A 25102-nucleotide genomic window follows, 5' to 3' on the forward strand; every position below is an offset into this window, starting at 1 on the left:
TCAAATCTTGCTCGGCTGTTGAATTAATACCAGGTGGGGTTAACTCGGCCTGTCATCCTTCCGAGGTCGGCAAAAATGAGTGCCAGCTTGCTGGTATCCTGTGTCGGAGTGGCGACCCATCCAGGATTGTGCCCACGAGCCAAGGAGATTGCTGAGGCAGCACCAACACTCTGCACAGAGTATGGTCCCAATGGATGGATTTGAAAGTACCGGGCGTAGTGGCGTGCGCCTGTAATCCGGCTACTCAGAGGCTTGGGTTGGAGGATCGCTTGAGCACGGGAGCTCTGCGCTGGGCCATGCTATGAGAGGGTGCAGGGCAGCCCGGAATTATGGTGAAACCCAATCCTTATCCCTGTGCCGTAAGAGGCGACCAGGGTTGCGTCTGGAAGGGCAAACCTATACCAAATCAGTATGCGGATCATAAGGGATGATCCACTGTGGCGACCCCTAACGGGAGCAGCCGAAAGACGAACAACAACATGGATTTGAACGTGTTGTGTTTTCACTACTGCAACTTCCAGACAGGAACAACAACAAAAGAAAACATGCAAAATTCACACTATTGAAGAATTCCCACCATTCCCAACGAAAAATATAATTTGAGTAAGGAAGCATGCGTAATATGGCCTTTTGTGCTCTACCCAACACCTCAATTAGCACAACAGGTTGGGCAATGCCGTCTTGTCTGTACGCTAAATAACTCTTACAGGTAAGCTCAGGTGAAATATACTTCAGTTGTTATCAGGATGAAAGCTTTGCCCTTTTCAGGATATTGTTAATCACAGAATCTTCAATCTTGCAGGAAAACCTTGTCTATGGTCCAGACAGCACTGATCGTATCATGTGTGAATGCCTTTGCAACGTTGTTTCTCGAAAGGCCACCCTCTCTCAAGGTTTTCAAGTGCATTTATGCATCTCATCATGTTGCTTTCTGTTGTTTTTTTTCTTGGGGGGTGGGGGGGAGGAGTTATATACAAAGTCAAGGCTCGAGGAAGGGCAAGAACACAGAATGGATCAAGATGCAACAGATCAAAAAGATCAGTAGAAAGAGAGGAGGGAAACACCAACAGCAGGTTTGAAGGACAAAATAGAGGGAAACTCAGACAAATAAGCGAAATGGGAGGGGGGTGAGGGTTCGGGAAGGACACATGGGGTGGACAAACTATAGGGATATTTTGTTTTGGATCCATATTCGCACACTTAGCGAGTCCGTGGTCAGGTCGACTGAAGCTCCTTTTCGACAGGAAGCCCTGTTGAGGAATCAGGTGCTATCAGGTGCTCTCTTATTAAGTTATTACCAACTTCCCCCTGCCAAGCAAGCATGGTAAATGCCACCATAACAGGACGTGAAATAAGCAACAACCAGCATTTCCTAAAGTTTCTAAAACACAACTAGCAATCCATCCTCTTTATCTGATCATTCCAGGTCGAAACCTGGTGTTGACTTAGCAGCTAGGGTGGCTGGCTTAAGATCCTAGGGTCCTGAGTTTGAGCCCCGTTGGCTGCTAAATTAATACCAGGTGGGGTTGACTCAGCCCATCATCCTTCTGAGGTCAGTAAAATGAGTACCAGTGAACTGGTAGAGGGGCACAACATCAGCAGCACAGCCACACTTCCAAGAAATGATAGCTACCCTGAAGCCAAGTTGCCATATGCAAGAACAGAATTCGAGGTCGACAAGGAGCTGCTGTTGGTGAAATTTTCTGAGGATAACATCAAGCGACCTTTCTCCACATTGTACTCTATATCTATGTCTATATTAGAGTGAAATAATTTGAGCTGGAACCTGGTCTGAGGATCCTATGGGTGGTTCATTTCTGATTCTGTTTCAGGTCTTGTTGTGGAAATGTGGTCAGCTTCCAATTCCATTAGAAGGGTTACAATCTATAGAACTGCCTTTGCATTTGTAGTCATGCTTGTTTAACTTGCCATGATTGGCAACAGCTTTGATGTCTTAGTCTCCTTGTGCATGGCTGCTTCTAAGATTTGTTAGGTTGTAGGTTCGAATTTTATGTTGCATGAAAATTGATGTACCAGTGGATGCATCAGCTACATTGGTGGTGGGATAGTGGTGAGGACACTGGACTACCAATCACAGAAATGGCGAGTTCATACTCACCTGAGGGCATATTTATTAAGTCTTTGCAATCTAAGTTGGACATGGGAGAATCACGTTGTAATTATTAGCCAGCTGGGTCATTAATGACCTTAACAGACAAGGTAATATGCCTTCCCTGCATCATCTGGTCTACATCTGAACCAGTCCACACATGGTGGTTGACTCATCATGCTCAAGGGCAACTTGAGATGGACACTGAAATACAACCTCAGAACTTAGAACGGGAACCAAAATTCCTCACCACTAACAGCCTTTTGAAGACGTGATGACAAAACATATTAAAAGGAGGCCAAAAATTCCACGAAACAACTGGAACAAAAAGCTTTGAATGATGTCCCTCCCTCCCTTCCCCGAGTGAAAAACTAAATTAATTTGATGTTTGAAAAATACATTCAAGAGCACAGAAGGAACCTACAATCCCAGCCGTTGCATCTTCAAAGACCCGCATGAGTTTGGTCACCACATCTTCAAAAAGAGGCCACGTCAGATCTGCGCTGCATTGGACTGCTTCTCGGTCAAAAAAAGCCCCTCATAACACCCGAATACTAACACAGGGCACCCGCACAACCGCCACAACCCCACCCTCAACCCCCGCCTCTTGCTATTGCCCCGGGTTTCATTAACTCCCCATGAAAAGGATGTCGGCCTATCGCACTGCACCGCCGTTATTAAATCCTAACGAGCAAAGACAATCTGTGGAGCCGTTTTGCATATCCCATTGAGTGCGTGTCTCTGCAACGCACGCACACTGCGGCCATAAAAATGGCACGCGGCCTGCGGCGCTTATCTTCATGCGCAGAAGCCGAGGCACGTGCACAGGGGGGTGGTTTGAGGTTAATCTGGGGTTTTAAAGGTCTCTCCAGGGAAGGTCGTGGTTGTGGCTTATTATTTGCTCTTATGCTGGTCGGTGGCTTGGCTGATTATGTTTGTGGTTGTCGTTATTATGTCCATTATATTTGTGCAAAATATTTCTGGCCGTGCTTAATTGTATGGATTGTTGGTTTTGCTAATCATTAGAAATGGTGGATGAAGTTGTGTTTGCACATGTTCACTGGTTCGATTGAAAACCGTTTTTGTAGTTATAATACAGACGTAGAAAATGGCAGTGATAATTTTCAGTGACAAAACAAAATCCCCCCAAAAATAAGTACCCCTAATCTCTTTCCAAATTTCCAGCGTTTCCTTTCTGAGAGTGGGCTTTTGTATCTAACTTGTCTACCCCGTGCGTCCTCCCCACATCTCTTGCTTGTCCAAGACTCCCTCTATTTTGACCTTCAACCTTGCCCTTGGTGTTTCCCCCTCTTCTGCAACTGCTCCTTTTGTTCTGTTGCATCCTAATCCATTCAGTGTTCTAGCGCTTCCTCGAGCCTCTACTCTGTATAAAAACAAGCTCAAATGAGCTAAGATCCTCGTCCTCTTAATAATGACGTCATAAAAACGAATATGACGTCATTGTGATGTATCAGGTTTGCGATAAATTATCTCTGCTAATGCCCGGCTTGATTCCCACAAACAAAATTCAAACAGCTTGCCTAGTTTCGGAGATAATGGTATAGGCGATTTCCATTAGCGGCGATATTATGACGTCAACTTTTTTTCTCGGAAGAATTTCCAAAATCGGAGATGGTTACTGCCTGTGCGTGGGCTTTCTGCATATACATGGCAAGTTTCACGAAGATCCGATGAAAACTAGGTTGTGAAACAAAAAATGTCAAAAAATAGGAATGTCATAAAAATTGATATGACGTCATAGTGATGTATCATATGTGCGGTAATTCATCTCTGCTCATGCCCTGTTCGATTCCCGCAAACAGAATTCAAAAAGCTTGCCTAGTTTCGGATAATTTTTTATGCGATTTCCATTAGCGGAGATATTTTGACGTCATAACTTTTTTTTTCTCGGAGGAATTTTCAAAATCGGAGATGGTTACTGTCTGTGCAGGGTATTTTTACATATATATGCCAAGTTTCAGGAAGTTTCGATGAAAACTGTCGGCTGTGAAACAAAAAAGTCCCCAAGAAGAAGATGAAGAACAACAATGTGAGTAAGACGTCGAGATCCTCCACGAGGATCTAAAAAACAAACAAGTGGTGACGGTTGTGACGTGGTGACGGTGGTGATGTTGCAACGGGAGTTATAAGTGATGACGGTGCAGCGGGTGCAGGCAGTGGTGGATGTACAGCAGGTGCAGGCAGTGGTGCATGTGCAGTGGATGCAGGCAGTGGTGGATGTCCAGCGGGTGCATGCAGTGGTGGATGTGTAGCGGGTGCAGGCAGTGGTGCATGTGCAGTGGATGCAGGCAGTGGTGGATGTGCAGTGGGTGCAGGCAGTGGCGGAGGTGTAGCGGGTGCAGGCAGTGGTGGATGTGCAGCATGTGCAGGCAATGGATGTGCAGTGGTGGATGTGCAGCAGGTTCAGGCAGTGCTGGATGCGCAGCAGGTGCAGGAAGTGGTGGATGTGCAGCAGGTGCAGGCAGTGGTGGAGGTGCAGTGTGTTCAGTGGGTGCAGGCAGTTGTAGAGGTGCAGCAATGGAAATTGGTAGAAATGAGGTCTGGGAGATAGTTTTTGTGGTTGATGAGATTATTAAATATGTGGATTCTTCATTCTGCAGGAACAATTGCAGACATAGAATTTTGTGTAGTTTTGAAGGAGCGGGAATTAGGGACATTGAAGGATGGGTAAATTATATTGTATTGGGTCACGGCAGCAAGAATTTGGTTGTGGTACACCGAGGTGCGAATGATGTTGGGAAAGTTTACTCAGAGCTTTTGAAAAATAGATACAGGATATTGGGTAAGCGGCTGAAAGCAAAGGATTGTGAGGTCATGTTTCTGGAATTCTCCCAAGATTAGGAAACAATATCGAAATTATGAGCAGAGCAATAGACGCAATCAATGGCTGGACTTATGGTGCAGGGAGGAAGGTTTTACATTTAAGAAGCAGTGGGAATAATTTTGGGGACAAAGGTAGTGTTTCCGGAATGATGGCTGTATATTAAATAGAAAGGGGGTGGCAAGGTTTGTAGTGGGAATTGAGGAAGGAATTCAGGTTTTTTAGGTCACTGGAGGGTGGAGAAGGTATTAAGGAAGGAACTGAAGATATAATTATGATGAGTAAGGCCAGGCAGGAAAATGGAATTTCATTAAGGGAAAAGTTAAAGAAATTCTATACCAATGCCAGAAGTTTAAATAATAAGATGGAAGAGCTTGAAGCCAAAGTAGATAACGAGTACGGTATAGTTGCAGTGAATGAGACATGGTTTAAGGAGGAGAGTAACTGGAGGACAGGATTCGAAGGCCACAAGGTGTATCGGTGTGATAGGAAGGAGAGAATAGGAGAAGGAGTAGCAATCTGGGTAAAGGACAGCATTGTATCAAGAGAAAGGGGTGACATTAAGGAGGGAATAAATATTGAGGATTCTGCATGGGTAGAGATTAGAGATTGTAAAAACAGTAAGATACTGAAAGGATGCTTTTATAGGGCTCTGGGTAGGAAGGAAGAGGAGGAAGGAGTGCATGAAGAATTCAAAAGGGCATGTGGTAAGGGAAGAGTGTTGATTATGGGGGATTTTAACTTGCCAGGGATAGATTGGGTCCAGGAACAGGGAAAAGGCAGAGCGGATGAAGATTTCCTAGTTTTAGTCCAAGATTGCTTTTTAACCCAGTTTGGAGATAAACCCACACAGGGAGTGCAGTATTAGACCTCCTTTTAAGTAACGATCCCAATATGGTGAAGGAGGTGGAGGTTTGGGATCATTTAGGAGCAAGTGACCATAAAATTGTGTGCGCAAAGATTCTGTTAAGGGTAAGAGTTCAGGAGAGTAGGGTAAGGCTATTAGATTTCAGGAAGGCAAACTTTGAGGGTATGAGGACAGAATTGGATGATGGAGATTGGGAGACTCTAACAACAGGATAATCAGCATCAGAGAAATGGGAAACCTTTAAGGAGCAAATGTGTAGAGTGCAGAGTAAGTACATTCCAATGAGGTGTAAAACTCAAAGTAGAAAGAGACCAGGGTGGTTGAGTCATGAGATAAGAACGCTATTAAGGAGAAGCAAAAGACATTTATTAGGTATAAAATAACAGGACTGGAGTTAGATTTATATTGTTACGAATCTGGAACCATTTGCATACAAACAGACAGCAGTCCCTGTTGTTGTTGTTCGTCTTTCGGCTGCTCCCATTCGGGGTCGCCACAGCGGATCATCCGTTCTGATCCGCATACTGATTTGGCATAGGTTTTACGCCAGATGCCCTTCCTGACGCAACCCTGGTCGCCTCTTACGACACAGGGATAAGGATTGGGTTTCACCATGATTCCAGGCTGCTCTGCACCCTCTCATAGCGTGGCCCAGTGCAGAGCTCCCATCCTCAAGCGATCCTCCAACCCAAGCCTCCGAGTAGCCGGCTTACAGGCGCAAGCCACTACGCCCAGATTAAGAAGACAGCAGTCCCTAACCTTAGTTATTTCAATAAGTATGTGTGAAGTTAGATTCCTCCCTATGTCAAAAGGGAATTACATGTGTGTGCTGCGAAGTTTCTTTCCAGTTCGATTTTTGCAATACCCAACGGCAACAAATCAATCCTTCACTTCTTCACACCATCGACGCCATTGCCCATGTGCATTCGACCACGGACGTGGGCGGAGGTTTCCTCACCTCAGAACACCGACTCCGCCCAGGAAAGGAGGGGGTTCCCCCCTGTCCAATCACGGATGGCCAGCACATCACCCTAGGAAACCCTGTCCAATCAAGGCAAAGATTACCTCAGAGCTCCGCCTCCACCCTAGAAAGGCAGGGTTCCCCCCTGTCCAATCAGAGGGGGACAGATATCACCCGACGAAACCCTGTCCAATCAGGGCAAAGATTACATCAGAGGACCGATCACCCCACCCCGCCCGGGGGAGGGATAAGAATCGCCGGGCTCTCCTGAGTGTTCGCTGAAGTTGGGTTGGAATTGTCGGAGAAGAAAGGGGTCGCCATTGCTCTTGGTGTGCATCGTTGGTGGTCGTTGTTGCTGTGTCTTAAGCTGGTCCTCTGACTATTCTACAGCCGTCGACTTCCATCTCTCATTTTGTCGAGCAATAACCCGGAGTCCGAGCCGGGAACCTCCGCTGGCCTTCTGTGAGGAGTGACCCTGGCCCCCGCTATAGTGTGTCTGGGCTCGCCGACGACCCCGAGTTTCACACCTGCAGTGGCGGGCCTAACTGCACGAGGCGGCCAGGTACCGACCAAACTCTGACCACCAGCTTGTCTATCCCCTCGGCTGCGAGGTACGAAATAAAGATAATCCGGGTCCATTTTCTTTTGGTGTGTGCATGTCTGTGGTGGCGCCGTCCTTTAAGTAGAATTGTTAAGTGCTTTTGCTCACTGTACATTGCCTGCATATTATAGTCGTGATAACTCTGCTCTGTGTCTCCCTCCCTATTATCAATAAACCCCTGTTAAATGTTCTATTTCGTTGTCCGTGTTTTCTTTCATTGACCTGGCATGGTTCAGGCTTGAGAATTCGGAAGGCCGATTGTGCCGTAAGTTTGTCATTTGGGCCGGCGCGGCTTTGGTAATTTCCGCTCGGTTACGCCGGATCCGAGTCGGTAACAGCGCCTCGGTTCGGACAAAGCCAGCCGAGGGTGTGGCTTCCCCGGTAGTTCGATGGCGTGAGTACTTAGGTAAATTGGAATAGACAAGTGGACCCTACCTCACGCCGTCGAAATATTGGCGACCACGGTCCTTTTTGCGATCCGTCGACTCCGGAGTTATCCGGGGTGACAACCTTTCAATTCCGGTATTTGGTGGGAGACAGCCCAACTGCTCCATCTAGCGGTCGTCCTCGCCACCGAACCCGGCACCACAACAATATCACCATTGGAGTAAACAGAGGCAAGTTAAGAAAATAACTTGGCAAGCCAAAAGAGAGTATGAGAAGGACATGGCTAAGAATATTAAACACAATCAGAAGGCTTTCTTTAAGGATATCAGGGGAAAAGAACAGCTTTCGGATCAGTGTTTTCCCATTGAGGAATATCACCGGGAAAGTGGTTATTGATGAAAGTGAGATGGCAGGCTTATTAAACAGGTATTTTGCTTCAAGTTTTACACAAGAACAGTCAGGAGCATTGCCAATAGCTGAGAGTATCTATCAATGAGGCGAGGAAGGGATTTTACAGAAGATCCAGGTTAGAGTGGAGAAAGTGAAAGAACAGCTAGAAAATCTAAGAGTAGATAAGGCTTCAGGGCCAGATAATATGCAACTGAGAGTATTGAGGGAGGTGGCTGAGCAGGTAAGTGAGATGTTAACTGATATTTTCAAAAGCTTACTGGAGTCACGACAGGTACCGGAGGATTGGAGAGTAGCAAATGTAACCTCATGATTTAGGAAAGGATCCAGAGAATAATTGAGAAACTATAGACTTGTTAGTTTGACTTTAGTTGTGGGGATGGTGTTGGAGACATTAATTAAGGACTAGATGAGGAACCATTTAAATAATTACAAACTAATTAAAGGTAGTCAGCAAGGGTTTACCAAAGGTAGCTCCTATTGAACAAATCTTTTAGAGTTCTATGAAGCAGTGTCTGATTGGGTGGATGAGGAAATTATAGTGGACATAGTATATTTAGACTTTAAGAAGGCATTTGATGACGTACCACATCGGGCGTTGTTAGCCAAAGTGAGGGCTTGTGGAGTGCCTGGTCAGTTAGCTAATTGGATTACAAACTGGCTAAGTGGTAGGAAGTAAAGAGTGGCTGTGAGCAGGAGGATGTCTTGCTGGGTGGATGTAAGTAGCGGGGTACCTCAGGGATCACTACTTGGACCATTACTATTCATGATTTACATCAACGATTTGGATAATAGTGTAAAGAGTAAGCTTTCCAAATTTGCAGATGACACAAAGTTTGGAGGTAAGGTGGATAGCAGAGGGGGTGGTGATCAAATTCAGAAAAGTATTGGTGCTTGCATTGATTGGGCATAAGATTGGCAGATGCAATTTAAGCTGAGCAAGTGTAAGGTGTTGGTGATGGGAAATAACAATTAAAATAGGGACTGCAGGATGCAAGGGGTGATTTTGGAGTGTATCACACAGGAGAAGGATCTGGGGGTGGTAAAATATATGGGAGGTAAGCAGGCAGCACAGTGCCAGGCAGCTATTAGTCAAGCAAATATGGTTTTAGGTTGTATTCGGAGGGTGATCATTTATAAATCAAAAGAGTTGGTGTTAACATTGTCCAAGAATTTAGTGAGGCCACATCTAGAATATGGTGTGCAGTTCTGGTCACCACAGTTCCAGAAGGACATAGATGCCATCGAGAGGGTTTAGCGCAGGGCTACTAGATCGATTCCGGGCCTAGCTAGACTCAGTTATGAGGAGCGGCTGAAGGAGACAGGGCTTTATACACTAAAAAGGGCAGTTACGAGGAGATATGATAGAGATGTTTAAGATAATTAAAGGTGTCGATAAAATAAGTGCAGATGAATTATTCAACAGAGTAGACAGCGATAGGACCAGGGGCCATAGCCTGAGAGTAAAGAAGTGAAGAGTTAAGATGGTAGAAAGGCAGGGGACTTTTACTCAGAGAAAAGTTAATGCATGGAATGGCCTTCCTGGAAAGGTCATGCAGCAGAAACAGTAGATAACTTTAAATTAGAATTAGATCGGTACCTGGAAGTTATGGAGATAGAGGCGTATGGGGATGTTGATAAGACATTTAGGTAGTTTGAGCATTGATGAGTGTTTGTGTGCATGTGTACGGAGTGCTTTTGGTGGGGGTCTTGTCAAAGGGGGTTGTGTGGTTGATGTGTGTTTTTAACCAAGTGCATGCCCTCCTCCCCTGAGTGTAAGGTAAAAAATGCAAAAACTACAAAAACTGAAAAAAAATCCAAACAAATAAACAAACAAAAACGTAGAAAATCAAAACAAAAACAAACAAGCAAAAAGCAAAACAAAAAACTATTTCATTAATTAAAAACATTATTTTTGTATTTTCTTCCTTGGATCTTGTGTAGATAAATTAGTGTGGTGTTCACGCAGGCATGATGGGCTGAATGGGTTCCACCTGTCTTAGATTTCCTTGTATAAGAACAGCAAGAGAAAAATGGAGGATAACCTGTTATGATAATAATGATCATCGAAGATAATGCTATACTACAAGATGATTGTTTGTGCACACATTTAGTTAAATCGAACATTTGCAAGTACTGTCACCCCGCTATTTACGGGGGACACGTTCCTGAAAAATTCCGTGAATGTTGAATCCGCAAATGTTGTGGCATTGTTTCAATGGAACAAAATGAGGAAAGGTGACTGGCACTTCGTGATTCCTGAGGGAAAAATCAAAAATCCCATAAAATCCATGAAAAACCGTGACTATGCGTGCGAAAAAACAACACGAAAACGTGAAAATAACCGCCAAACAAAATGCGAATATGCCAGTGAATACGTACACAACAATATCCCCCTTCCGCCACGCGGCGGGGGATAACAACATGAAAAAATACCCGGCAAATACATCTGCAAAAAATTGTGAATACGCCAGCAAAAAAGCCACAAAAAAGACGGAATACGCCCGCAAAAAGCTACAAAGAGACCGTGAATACACTCACAAAAACGCGAAAAACATCATGAACATGCCCGCAAAAACGCGTAAAAGACCATGAATACACCCACAAAAATGCGGAAACACCATGAATACGCCCGCAAAAACCCACGAAAAGACCGTGAATACACCCACAAAAAAGCCACGAAAAACACCGTGAATACACCTACAAAAACGCGAAAAGACCGTGAATACGCCCGCAAAAAGCCACGAAAAAGACCGTGAATACACCCACAAAAATGTGAAAAACATCATGAACATGCCCGCAAAAACGCGAAAAAGACCATGAATACACCCACAAAAATGCAGAAACACCATGAATACGCCCACAAAAACCCACGAAAAGACCGTGAATACACTCGCAAAAAACATCATGAATATGCCCGCAAAAACACGAAAAACACCGTGAATACACCCGCAAAACCGCGAAAAAGACTGTGAATACGCCCGCAAAAACGCTAAAAACACCGTGAATACACCCACAAAACGCAAAAAACACTGTGAATACACCCACAAAACGCAAAAAACACCGTGAATACACCCACAAAAACGCGAAAAAGACCATGAATACACCCACAAAAACGCGAAAAAGACCATGAATACACCCACAAAAATGCGGAAACACCATGAATACGCCCACAAAAACCCATGAAAAGACCGTGAATACATTCGCAAAAAACATCATGAATATGCCCGCAAAAACACGAAAAACACCGTGAATACACCCGCAAAACCGCGAAAAAGACTGTGAATACGCCCGCAAAACCGCGAAAAAGACTGTGAATACGCCCGCAAAAACGCGAAAAACACCGTGAATACACCCACAAAACGCAAAAAACACCGTGAATACACCCACAAAAACGCGAAAAACACGGTGAATACACCCACAAAAATGCGGAAACACCATGAATACGCCCGCAAAAACCCACGAAAAGACCATGAATACACCCACAAAAAAGCCACGAAAAACACCGTGAATACACCCACAAAAACGCGGAAAGACCGTGAATACGCCCGCAAAAAGCCACGAAAAAGACCGTGAATACACCCACAAAAATGCGAAAAACATCATGAACATGCCCGCAAAAACGCGAAAAAGACCATGAATACACCCACAAAAATGCGGAAACACCATGAATACGCCCGCAAAAACCCACAAAAAGACCGTGAATACACTCACAAAAAACATCATGAATATGCCCGCAAAAACACGAAAAACACCGTGAATACACCCGCAAAACCGCGAAAAAGACTGTGAATACGCCCGCAAAACCGCGAAAAAGACTGTGAATACGCCCGCAAAAACACGAAAAACACCGTGAATACACCCGCAAAACCGCGAAAAAGACCGTGAATACGCCCGCAAAACCGCGAAAAACACCATGAATACACCCACAAAAACGTGAAAAACACCGTGAATACACCCACAAAAACGCGAAAAACACCGTGAATACACCCACAAAAACGCTAAAAAAAACCGTGAATATACCCACAAAAATGCGAAAAAAACCGTGAATACACCCGCAAAAACGCGAAAAACACCGTGAATACACCCACAAAAACGCTAAAAGACCGTGAATACACCCACAAAACACGAAAAACACCGTGAATACGCCCACAAAAACGCGAAAACACCGTGAATACACCCACAAAAACGCGAAAAACACTGTGAATACACCCACAAAAACGCTAAAAAAAACCGTGAATACACCCACAAAAACGCGAAAAACACCGTGAATACACCCACAAAAACGCGAAAAACACCGTGAATACACCCACAAAAACGCGAAAAACACCGTGAATACACCCACAAAAACGCGAAAAACACCGTGAATACACCCACAAAAACGCGAAAAAAACCATGAATACGCCCACAAAAACGCGAAAAAAACCGTGAATACACCCACAAAAACGCGAAAAACACCGTGAATACACCCACAAAAACGCGAAAAACACCGTGAATACACCCACAAAAACGCTAAAAAAAACCGTGAATACACCCACAAAAACGCGAAAAACACCGTGAATACACCCACAAAAACGCGAAAAACACCGTGAATACACCCACAAAAACGCGAAAAACACCGTGAATACACCCACAAAAACGCGAAAAACACCGTGAATACACCCACAAAAATGCGAAAAACACCGTGAATACACCCACAAAAACGCGAAAAATACCGTGAATACACCCACAAAACGCGAAAAAAACCGTGAATACACCCACAAAACGCGAAAAACACCATGAATACACCCACAAAAACGCGAAAAAAACCGTGAATACACCCACAAAAACGCGAAAAACACCGTGAATACACCCACAAAAACGCGAAAAACACTGTGAATACACCCACAAAACGCTAAAAAAAACCGTGAATACACCCACAAAAACGCAAAAAACACCGTGAATACACCCACAAAAACGCGAAAAAAAACCGTGAATACACCCACAAAAACGCGAAAAAGACCATGAATACGCTCGCAAAAAGCCACAAAAAAGATCGTGAATACACTCGCAAAAACGCGAAAAAAACCGTGAATACACCGACAAAAACGCGAAAAACACCGTGAATACACCCACAAAAACGCTAAAAAAAACCGTGAATACACCCACAAAAACGCGAAAAAGACCATGAATACGCCCACAAAAACGCGAAAACACCGTGAATACACCCACAAAAACGCGAAAAACACCGTGAATACACCCACAAAAACGCGAAAAAGACCATGAATACGCTCGCAAAAAGCCACGAAAAAGATCGTGAATACACTCGCAAAAACGCGAAAAAAACCGTGAATACACCGACAAAAACGCGAAAAACACCGTGAATACACCCACAAAAACGCGAAAAAGACCATGAATACGCTCGCAAAAAGCCACGAAAAAGATCGTGAATACACTTGCAAAAACGCGAAAAAAACCGTGAATACACCCACAAAACGCGAAGAAGACTATGACTAGGCCCACAAAAAAGATGGTGAATACACCCACAAAACGCGAAGCAGACCATGACTACGCCCACAAAAAGCCACGAAAAAGACCGTGAATACACCAGCAAAAACACGAAAAAAACCGCGAATACACCCGCAAAAAAGACTGAATACACCTACAAAAACGTGAAAAGACCATGAATACGCCCCAAAAAAGACCGTGAATATGCCCGCAAAAAAAGACCATGAAATCCCCCACAAAAAAGACCATGAATACGCCCACAAAAACGCGAAAAAGACCATGAATACGCCAGCAAAAAGCCACGAAAAAGATCGTGAATATGCCCGTAAAAACGCGAAAAAGACCGTGAATACATCTGGAGGTCCAGTTAGAACTATTTAGATACACACCACAGAAACACCAACAGTCTTTTTTCAATGCACAGAATACTTTTTTTCAGCAAGTATTGCACAATCGGCACCCACTTGGAAGCTGCGTACTCTGCAAGTTTGAATATCATTTGCATATTTGGCCACTGAAATGGTTCAGCAATCAAAACCGAGAAACATTGTTTCATTTAATTTCGCAAGTATCGTGCTATGCACGACATCTTTCTTCTTTCTTTGTTTGTCTGTTTGTCCATGCATAATGTGCCAACATATACCACAATTTTTACACGTTATCTTTTTTCAACATACTCTATACAGTCTGTCCAATTAGAATGCGAGCACATCCATAAAGTATTGTGGTACGGTACAATCTGAATGCGAGTATGTCAATCAAACAGCATGGACAATGCTTCCCCCTAACCCCACCCTCGGGGGAAGGTTTTGTTCTGCCACACCCAAACCTTTCCCAGCAATATACACACTCAATCCTTCCCCCCCACCCCCCACACACAAACCTTCCCATGCAACCCACACTCTCAAACCTTCCCCCACACTCCAGACACTCAAACATTCACCCACATCTCTCACATTCAAACTTTCCCCCTTGGAGGGTCTTAGTTGTCCAAAAAGGTCTTAAACGGTCTTGGGGTTATAAAGGGTCTGAAATCTGCGAACATTGCTTGGTAATCTGCCAACATCACTGCATTACATGAAAAAGGTGCAAAAACTGATCCTCTCAACTACAAACCTCTCCGCTGACTTCCAATCATCTGCAATGTCATAGAATCCATCATTGCAGTTGATATGAAATCCTCCCTTTTCTAAAATCACCAATTTGGTTTCAGACCAGGCCAGTTCACCTTGAACATACTGCTTCCACTCTCCCAATAATGGATGAAGGCCCTCAGTGTCAGACATGAGATCAGGGCCGTCTCTCTGGACACAACTCTTGCTTTTGATGCAGTCTGGCACACTGCCTTGCTCTCCTAACTGTCTACCTATGGCATCCAACATCAACTCCATGCATGGCTCACTGACCTCCTCGACTCTCAGAGCAAAAGTGTGGCTCTCAACGGAATCCTTTCATCACCTCTCCCTGTCAAGGCTGGAGTGCCTCAAGGCGGTGTTCTGGGCCTGTTCCAATTCCTGATCTTCATCAAAGATCTCTCTGAATCTCTGGAGAATCCTCTTTATCTATTTGCTCATGATTATACCCTCTGCTGTGACATGTCTCATCTTTCAGAAAGACAGGCAGACTGTGAATACACCCACAAAAACGCGAAAAAGACCATGAATACACCCACAAAAACACGAAAAAAGACCATGAATACACCTACAAAAACACGAAAAAAGACCATGAATACACCTACAAAAACACGAAAAAGCCTCTTCCCTCTCTTCAGACCTTGACAAAATTATAAAATCGTCAAACACTTGGAATATGTCTTCCAATCTTGACAAATCTCACACTCTCAATATAAGTGTAGTCATTCAAACTCCTGGGTCTCATAATCAGCCATCATCTATCTTGGGCAAACGACATTTCAAAGTTTGACTTCAAAGCCAACCGCCGACTGGGCATCCTCCATTGTACAAAGTCTTTCCTTGGCACACCTGAACTCCTATCCACCTACAAGGCCTTCACTTGTAGCTTTATGGTGTACTGCTATCCCCTGTTGGCTGGCTCCCCTGCCTCACACCTTGCTCAGCTTGACGTGGAAACCAAGGCATTCAAGATTATTGTAATCTCCTGCGATGAAGTTGAGTCGATGGGTCTATCATTATGCCATCATAGACTGGTCGGTGGTCTCTCTGTCTTCTTCCACCTCCTTTCTGGTCTTGCACCCTCTACTCTTTCCGTGCTTTGTCTCCCCAGGTTTACACAGGGCATGCACGGTCATCATAAACGCCCTTCTTGTTAAATTACCTTGATCCAGGATCACTGCTCACCTCTATTCAATCGATCCTCTTTTCTCCTGCCTGTGGAATCAATTTCTACATTCTCGTCAATCTCATTCTTCCCTCCAGGTCTTCAAGACAGCTGTTCACTCACATCTCAGATCGTCCCCAATCCAAAACCATGATCTTTTCTACCCTTGTTAACCCCCCTCATAACCTCACCCCAATCCCTCCTCCTTCCAAATTTCTAGTTTTCCCTCCTGACAGTTTCCTTCTGTATCCATCTTGTCCACCCTATGCATCCTCTCCTCCCCCATTGTTTGTTCAAGTCTCCCGATATTTTGGTCTTCAACTCTGCTGTTGGTGTTTCCCCCCTATCTCAACTGTTCCGTTTGTCCCGTTGTGGCTTGATCCGTTCAGTGGATCAATTCCAGCTTTTCCATGAGCTTCAACTATGCATACAAAAAAACACACACACACACACACACACACACACACACACACACACACACACACACACACACACACACACACACACACACACACACACACACACACACACACACACACACACACACACACACACACACACACAACAAGTCCTGGCAAGGATCTGCAATGCTTGTTTGCTCTTTCTAGTTTATTTTGGTGTGCGTTATTAATTTATTCAATTTTTTCCCACTCAACCTGCACTTAACCTGGGTGGGCTGAACATTTGCACATCACTTTGCATGTACGCCCCTTATGGCTGGTTCAAATGAAAATGGTGGGTGAAGTGATGGCGACGAGAGGGTGGGTTGAACCATGAAGGAATCACAGTATACTCATTGAGATTGAGCAATTGAGAGAGGACCGAGGAGTCACACCTTCAACTGGCAACCACAGCCCAAACTGGTGGTTGTTTTTGACAATCCTTTGCTCTCTTCCTTAGTCTGAGGTTCCGTGCCATACTTTTTACACACTGTCGACACTCTGAAGGCTCTCATCCTAGAACGCACAGCACCATCTTGCATGACGTTGGCACCCTCAGGACTCCACTGTGTATATGAGACTGTACTGTCACAGTAGTAGTTAGTGTACCATGAACACCGTTTAGGGCTCTTCTGCCTGAGACAACTGTGCCTCTCTGCACACTGCCAGCAATGCCGTCAGGGCGATTCAAATGTACCAAAAGTTGATTAGTTACTGTTTCAGTACTGCAAACAGCACCAGCTGAAACGGTCACCTTCCACCTGATTTACTCTCCCAGGCTTTGACTCCCAGTGTCCTCCTGTTCTCACGGCCCTTCCAAATGGATTGACTTGTCTCGTTATTTTTTCCTTTTAATTCTTCCACTCCAAATTGATTTTATTTCTTCTTCCCCCTTGTTTTATAGCTCCCCTTGCTGTCCCACAGCATTACAAGTCATCATCATCATTGATTAATTATTTAATATTGCGTCATTTCGCTGAAGTTTGTGTTTGCCTTTCATAAATTTTGAATACAATCAGTGGTGTTACTCTTCACTCTGTGATGCAATTACAGTCAAAATAAAACCATTTTGGAGATCAACAGAATGGATATCCACTCGTCCCGAGTTTGCATTATTCGGAGCTCCACCCTCAGGGCATTGTAAAGTGCTTCCCAGACTTGTGTGATCATATGGCCCAGCCAGATGCAATGTAATTGTAAAAAAAAATAAAAAAATAAAAAGTGCAAAGTACAATTTGTTTCTCATAGAAATGCTACTATCTTGGTATCGAGGATGATACATGCACATCATGTTTTACATAACTGGAAACACTCGTTCCCTTGAGGAGCATTGGAAAGTCTTGCCCCCACACCCCCCCCAGGGGGATTTTTTTGTGCCCATGACCTGACCATGGGTACTACCAACACGTATGAAAAAATTGGTGGAGATCAGGCCAGCCCTGTTGTTGTTTTTTTTCTGATTTCCAGATGTACATACATTCCAGGTAGCGGACAAAAAAAAGAGATGGAAACACTTGGGTAAACGAGGAACACCAAGCAATGGCTTCATTTGTTAATTAAGCACTCACCATCCCAGCATGCTTAGGGTCATGTATAAAAATGCTGCACAGGCCTGGTTGTCTATAATATCGGTTCGCATGGTTGCAAGAGAAGACCGCCTAATGCCCCCAACCACAGAGCACGTGTAGTTTCCCAATGGTTTGATGTGCACGACACTGATGTTATCCAGAGGTAACTTCTCATTTACCAGATCTGAACCCAATCGAGCATTTAGGGGATATTCTGGAACGATGCCTGAGACAGCATTTTCCACCTCCATCAAACAGGTGTGAGTCGATTGACTTTCTTGTGGAAGAATGGAACCGCATCCCTCCTGCAGACTTCCAGGTGCTGGTGGACTCGATGCCACGGCACAAACAGGCCGTACTGGATGCACGTGGTGGTGTAACGCGCTATTAAGTGACTTTACATTGGTGTTTCCATTTTTTTGTCCACTATCTATACATACATACATACATACATACATACATACATACATACATACATACATACATTCATCCAGAGAATTGCCTTATTGCCTCTGCGACCGAAGGTGAATGAGGTTATGTTTTCACCCCTTTCTGTCTGTTGGGTCGCCAAAATAGGTGACCCTTATTGTCAATAATTCTGTCTGTTTGTTTGGATGTTTGTTCATTTGTCATCAGCATAATTGGTAGTAAACGTGGGCCGATTTTGACCAAACTCGGGTGGTAGGTACAACTTATGACCTCGTGCTTTGGAAATTGTGATGGTTGCTAGGGACGCTTTGGTTCCCTAGCAAGAACCGAAAAACCTTCAAAATCTGTACCGTTCACGCAAAATCAATTCCGAAAGCCATTATCCCACGTAGGGTTATGAAGTTTGGCACGAATGATCTACAGGTGATGCTCTATCAAATATATTCCGGTTTTTGTGATATATGGAATACTTTACCCGCAGCGCCCCCTACAATTAGGGTATGCGCGAAAATTGGTGAAAATTGAAGGCCCCCTAGCGACCAGGTGAGTGCATCGATACGAATGAAAATTTGCAGGTTCATGGTACTCAATGAATACTACAACTTTGCCTCAGGACATATTGACTGATTTCGCTTAGGTCAGGGGTCAAAGGTCAATTAGTGCAAAAATCGATAATATGCGAGAGCTGGAGGTGCCTTCGCGCCAAATGCTACTCCTCCTAGGGTTATGGTCGGATGGTCATGAAAATTCACACTAATCGTCTGGAATACATTGTGCACAAGCGGTCGAGCCGGATTTTCGACTGAGATCTTTGTTCACCCACAGCACCCGCTCGAACTTTGGGGATTTCCAATTTCAAACCGCATTTTCGGTACTTTTCATTCAAATGGATACCGAGTAGTCATCAGTAGATGGAACTGGATGAGATTTGATATGCATAATCTTAAGGTGATTCCCTATCCACTATATGACATCAATTTTGCTCTATATCTTATAGTTTCCATGCTCGGTGACCCATCACCGCCGATTGGCTTGTTTGTCTGTTTGTGTGGAGGATATCTCAAAAAGTTGTGGACGGATTCAGATGAAATTTTGTGTACAGGTTGGGTGTGTGACAAGGACGAACTGATTATATTTTGCTGAAGATCCGGATCCGGATCCTACTACGAGAATTTTTTTAGTAATTCCTCACCATTGAAAGATGGGGCTCAAAAATGATATATAGCACGATATTTCAAAAATGGATTGGGCCCGATATGTTCTCATGGATCAGGCATTACAGGGCGGAGGTATGCGCTCTACCCAGCACCCTTCTATGTTTAATATAGTATGATACCACAATGGCAATGCCTGACATTTACAATAGCACTTGCAGAAATGTTTAAATTTTTTGTTTTTAGCAATTTGGCAGTTCATATCATGCAAAACTAATGTCTGCATGAAATTGTGGTCGTTTTTACTTTCAAATACCCATTAGTGGATTTTAAAAAGTCAAATTTTCCTGCCTCTTATCCTCATCTTCTGATTTATAGGCTTCAAATGATCCATTAAAAAGTGTCCATTTGTTGGTCATCTTCCAAGTTCTCTTTGGAACCACAAAACAAAATCACCATCCTGAAAGAGTGGCAAATCTGACTGGCCTTGACTGTGATATGCTGTTATACTCAAGTACCCATCAAACTTGTTTTCTGATTCTAGTATAGACAATAGATTGAAATGAAAACGAGAGAAGAACCTTCAGAGTTTAGGCTTTATTCCATTTGATTGAAGCCGCTTCTACGGGCACACCAGGGAATACAGGTGCAGCAAGGAGTACATAAGCAGTAATGTATACACGCGCAACTAATCACCGCAAAATAAATCAGTATAAGCACGGAGTCCGATATACTCTCAATTCTCACCATTCAACGAACACCAAGTGAGCCGCCGCGGTAAACGACAATGCCCCTGGGACAATCACCCCTGACCGAGCCGAACCTCAGCTTTATCTCTTCTGTGCTCGAGCCGTGCAACATGTGATCACACGTCACGACCTTCAATTCACCACATTCTCCCCGTCTTTAAAATGTAACTTGAGGCCCAACTAACGCACCATGATTACTTCAGCACTATAGGAGCATACATTTCAAGCAATGCGAACTATCTAAACTACAGAAGCATACATGCCAAGCAGTGAGGATTATTTTGAGTTGTAGGAGCATGGTCATGAGCATCGATATATTATGTAACGAGCATATAGGAGCATGAGCATCGAGGATCCGATAATCCCCTTTACAAATTGAGTCGGCGAGGGGGTATTATCCGTCGACCTCTCCAGGAGTAGATGGCGGTTTCACTTGAGGGAGGCTCCCGATCCTCTTGGTGAGCCTCGACTCGTGCCGGAGATGACTCCCCGATCGCTCTCGGGTGGAACGCGGCAGCTCTGTCGCCACCCTTCTCGGGTGGAGTCCCTGGGGGGGAACACCTGGGGAGGGGATGTCAGAGGGAGGAGTGCCAGATGGTGGTGTACCTGCGGGAGGAGTACCTGAGGAAGCCAAATGGCGAACCGACACAGTGGTCTCCCTGCCATCCGGGAGCCTGACATGAGCATACTCTGGATTAGTATCGATGAGTTTGACCTCTTCCACCATGGGTTCATACTTGCTTTGTCGTACCGGGCGTTTCATGAACACTGTTCCGGGATGGGTTAGCCAGTTGGGCACCGATTGGCCGTCAACATAACGCCGCTGGTGAGTAAACATTCGTTCGTGAGGAGTTGCATTGGTGGACGTGCAGAGCAAAGAGCGTATGGAATTCAGAGCGTCGAGAAGGGTAACCTCCCACTGCTCGGGCCCCAGTCCTCTCGATTTCAGCGCCAGAGTTACGGCTTTCCAAATAACTCCATTATATCGTTCCACCTGCCCATTACCCTGTGGGTTGTAACCCGTCGTTCGACTAGTTGCTATGCCGTGCTCTAATAGGAATTGTTTTAGCCCGGCCGACATGAAACACGGCCCTCTGTCTGAATGTATGTACGAAGGTTTCCCAAACATAGCGAAGAGGTCAGACAGACATTTCACGACAGTGCCCGAGGTCATATCCGAGCACGGAAATGCGAAAGGGAACCTTGAATATTCATCAACAACAGTGAATATGTATCTGTTGTCTGTCTCGGTCGGCAGGGGCCCTTTGAAGTCAATGTTTAGTTTCTCGAAGGGAGAAGTGGCCTTGATTAATCTGCCAGAAGCCGCGCCATAGAATCTGGGTTTTAGTTCAGCACAAACAGGGCATGAAGCATTCATTTGTTTAATATCTTCGATAGAATAGGGTAGGTTTTGTCTGCGCACGAAATGTGCCATTCTGGTTACCCCTGGGTGGCACAGAGACACATGGAGGTCTTGCAAAGCCCGACTGATTGTCGCCGAACAGTAGACCCGAGAGAAGGTGTCTGCAGCAGGGTTTTCCCTCCCGGGCCAGTAGACTATGTCGTAACTATAGCAAGCTAGGTCTATCCGCCATCTCATAATTTTTTCATTCTTAATTTTCCCGTTATTTTTCCCATCAAACATGAATGCCACGGATCGTTGGTCCGTAACGAGCGTGAAGTGGTTTCCCAGTAAATAATGTCTCCATTTACGCAGGGCTTCGACGATGGCGTACGCTTCCTTCTCTATTGCTGAGTGTCTCTGCTCGCTTCCAGAGAGAGTTCTCGAGAAGAACGCGACGGGCCGCCCAGACTGATTAAGCGTAGCAGCTATCGCGTGATCAGAAGCATCTGTTTCCACCACGAAGGGCACCGAGCTGTCGATCGATAATACCACGGAATTACTGATATCATCTTTGAGGCTGTGGAAAGCTGTTACAACAGCGGCATCTGGTGGAAAGTTTTTGCAATGCACTAGGGGATGTATTTTCTCGGAGTATTGCGAAATCCATCTTGTATAGTAAGCGAACATGCCGATCACCCGGCGCATTGTCTGCAGGTCCTGAGGTGGGGGTAGCTCACGCAGTGGGCGCAATCGTTCAGGATCAGGCTTAATCGTGCCGTCGGCTATCGTGTAGCCGAGAAGGTCAATTGACCTTGCCGAGAATACGCATTTCTCGTAGTTGAGGGTCAGATTATATTTTCTAGCAATGCTCAAGAATCTGTCCAGATTCATGTCATGTTCCCCCTGATCCCTACCGCACACTGTGACATTGTCCACGTAAACAAAAGTGTCTTTGAGGTTTTCATCTGAGATGATGTCGTCCATAATCCGTTGGAAGCAAGCAACTCCATTCGTGACACCGAACGGAATCCTCCTGAATTGGTAGAGGCGTCTACCTGCCTGGAACGCGGTGTAAGGTTTGTCTTCCTCTCGGATGGGAATTTGATGATAGGCGCTTCGCAAATCGATGGTGCTGAATATCTTATAATTGGCCACGCGTTCGACCATCTCGTCTATGCGCGGCAAAGGGTAGGCATCGAGTTGGGTGAAACGATTGACCGTTTGGGAATAATCGACAGCCATTCGTTTCTTATGATTCTGATTGGCGGTGACCAACACCTGTGCGCGCCATGGCGAATCGCTCGGTTCTATAATTCCTTCTTCCAGTAATCGCTTGGTTTCTGAAGTGATGAAATTCATGTCAGCAGTGGTATATCGCCGTGATTTGATCGCTATCGGTTTACAGACCAGCGACAAGTCAGCGAACAGCTGGGGGGACGTTACCTCTGCGGTGGTCAAAGCATTTAAAATTAGACGAGGTTTGCTTCCTCCAAAGGGTATTTCGACGCTCGTGTGCTGCTTGAGGACATTATGACCCAGAATTACGTCTGTGCATAAATCACGAAGCACCAGTACCCTTACATCCCGATGCGTGTACCCTTTTACGTCCAATTCAACATTGCAGTACCCTCGTACGCGGGACTGCAGTGATGTGGCGGCCATGCATACCGTATTGTCTGTCGGGTGGATCTTCCATTTCCTGCCCTTCACTAGCGAGCTGTTGACGAAACTTTCAGAGCTACCGGTATCAATCAGTGCCTCAGCCATATGCCCGTTAATTCGTACGTTGATGATAGCCTTGGATAGATTCCCCGGTGAGGCTGCAGTTAGTTTCTTTTGTGAGTAGAGAGCCGCAGAAGTGGGTTTATTTCTCCTTAGAGTAGATTTACATACCCTGGCATAATGCCCTTTCTTGTCACAATTCATGCATGTGGCATCTCTGGCGAGGCATTTGTGGCGGGGGTGTCTTTTGTACCCACAAAAGAAGCATTTACCAACCGGAGTAGTTGCTGAGGAGTTTGACGAGGTCTGGGTATCCGGCTCCTCGGGTTTTTCTCCATCCCCTGTGTCAGGCTGTGTCTGTGTCTGTGAGGTTCCTTGAGTTTCCACCGTAGCAGCGTTCATTAGCAGCATCGGTGTCCCAAATGACTCAGATTGCTGCTGAGCCGTATCCATCGCTCGAGCCTGATCGACTACCTTTTCAAGAGTGGGTTGCGCTTTCTCTAGTAAGTGTTGCCGTATGTGGGCTGATCTGAGTCCTTGGATAAATGCCTCCCGGGTCGCTTCATTTCGGTGTTCCTCGGGGTTTACGGCCCGGAAGCTGCCGTCTTTTCCCAGCTGTTTCAGAGCTTGCAGGAACTGATCGATTGTCTCCCCGGCTGCTTGCTTGCGTGTGTTGAGAAGATGCCGTATGTATACCTCGTTCTTGCGCTTCACGTAGAGCGCCTGCAGCACGTCGATCGCTGCTTCGTAGGTGTCACACTCCGAGAAGAGCCTGTATACGCTGGGCGAGACATGATTCACAAGGGCGGCCAATTTGTCAGCTCCCTCTTCGATGATGGTCAGATAGTGTGAGAAGGAACGGAACCAATGCGACCATTTCATTTCTGAGTCAGTCGCGTTTGGGTCTGCGTCGAACCTCTCTGGTTTGTAGATCTTGTCCATCATTGGTTGAGAGAGCAGAGAAAACCAAATGGAATAAATTGAAATGAAAACGAGAGAAGAACCTTCAGAGTGTAGGCTTTATTCCATTTGATTGAAGCCGCTTCTACGGGCACACCAGGGAATACAGGCGCAGCAAGGAGTACATAAGCAGTAAGGTATACACGCGCAACTAATCACCGCAAAATAAATCAGTATAAGCACGGAGTCCGATATACTCTCAATTCTCACCATTCAACGAACACCAAGTGAGCCGCCGCCGTAAACGACAATGCCCCTGGGACAATCACCCCCGACCGAGCCGAACCTCAGCTTTATCTCTTCCGTGCTCGAGCCGTGCAACATGTGATCACACGTCACGACCTTCAATTCACCACAGTTTTTACTTTCAAATACCCATTAGTGGATTTTAAAAAGTCAAATTTTGCTGCCTTTTATCCTCATCTTCTGATTTATAGGCTTCAAATGATCCATTAAAAAGTGCCCATTTGTTGGTCATCTTCCAAGTTCTCTTTGGAACCACAAAACAAAATCACCATCCTAAAAGAGTGGCAGATCTGACTGGCCTTGACTGTGATATGCTGTTATACTCAAGTACCCATCAAACTTGTTTTCTGATTCTCGTATAGACAAATGGTTGGGATGGGTTTTATAAGAACGCACTCCCACTTTTACACATGATTGCAGAGTCCTAAGGGGCTGTCACACCTTGACGTTTTAGCCAGCGTATGGCAACGTATCAAAATGTATGTAAAACGTTGGCGTACGCTGAACTATTGATGGTTTTTTTTTAA

At 45.1% G+C, this 25102-nt stretch overlaps 1 pseudogene; it reads left to right on the top strand.

Moving 5' to 3' along the window:
• Window positions 1-208: 208 nt before the first annotated feature.
• LOC147014302 (signal recognition particle RNA) lies at window positions 209-349 on the top strand (annotated as a pseudogene).
• Window positions 350-25102: the final 24753 nt, after the last annotated feature.

This window comes from Eptatretus burgeri, chromosome 13 (assembly GCF_056783735.1).
Source record: "Eptatretus burgeri isolate ZD-2024b chromosome 13, Ebu_testis_v1, whole genome shotgun sequence".
In the NCBI taxonomy this organism is placed as follows: domain Eukaryota; kingdom Metazoa; phylum Chordata; class Myxini; order Myxiniformes; family Myxinidae; genus Eptatretus; species Eptatretus burgeri.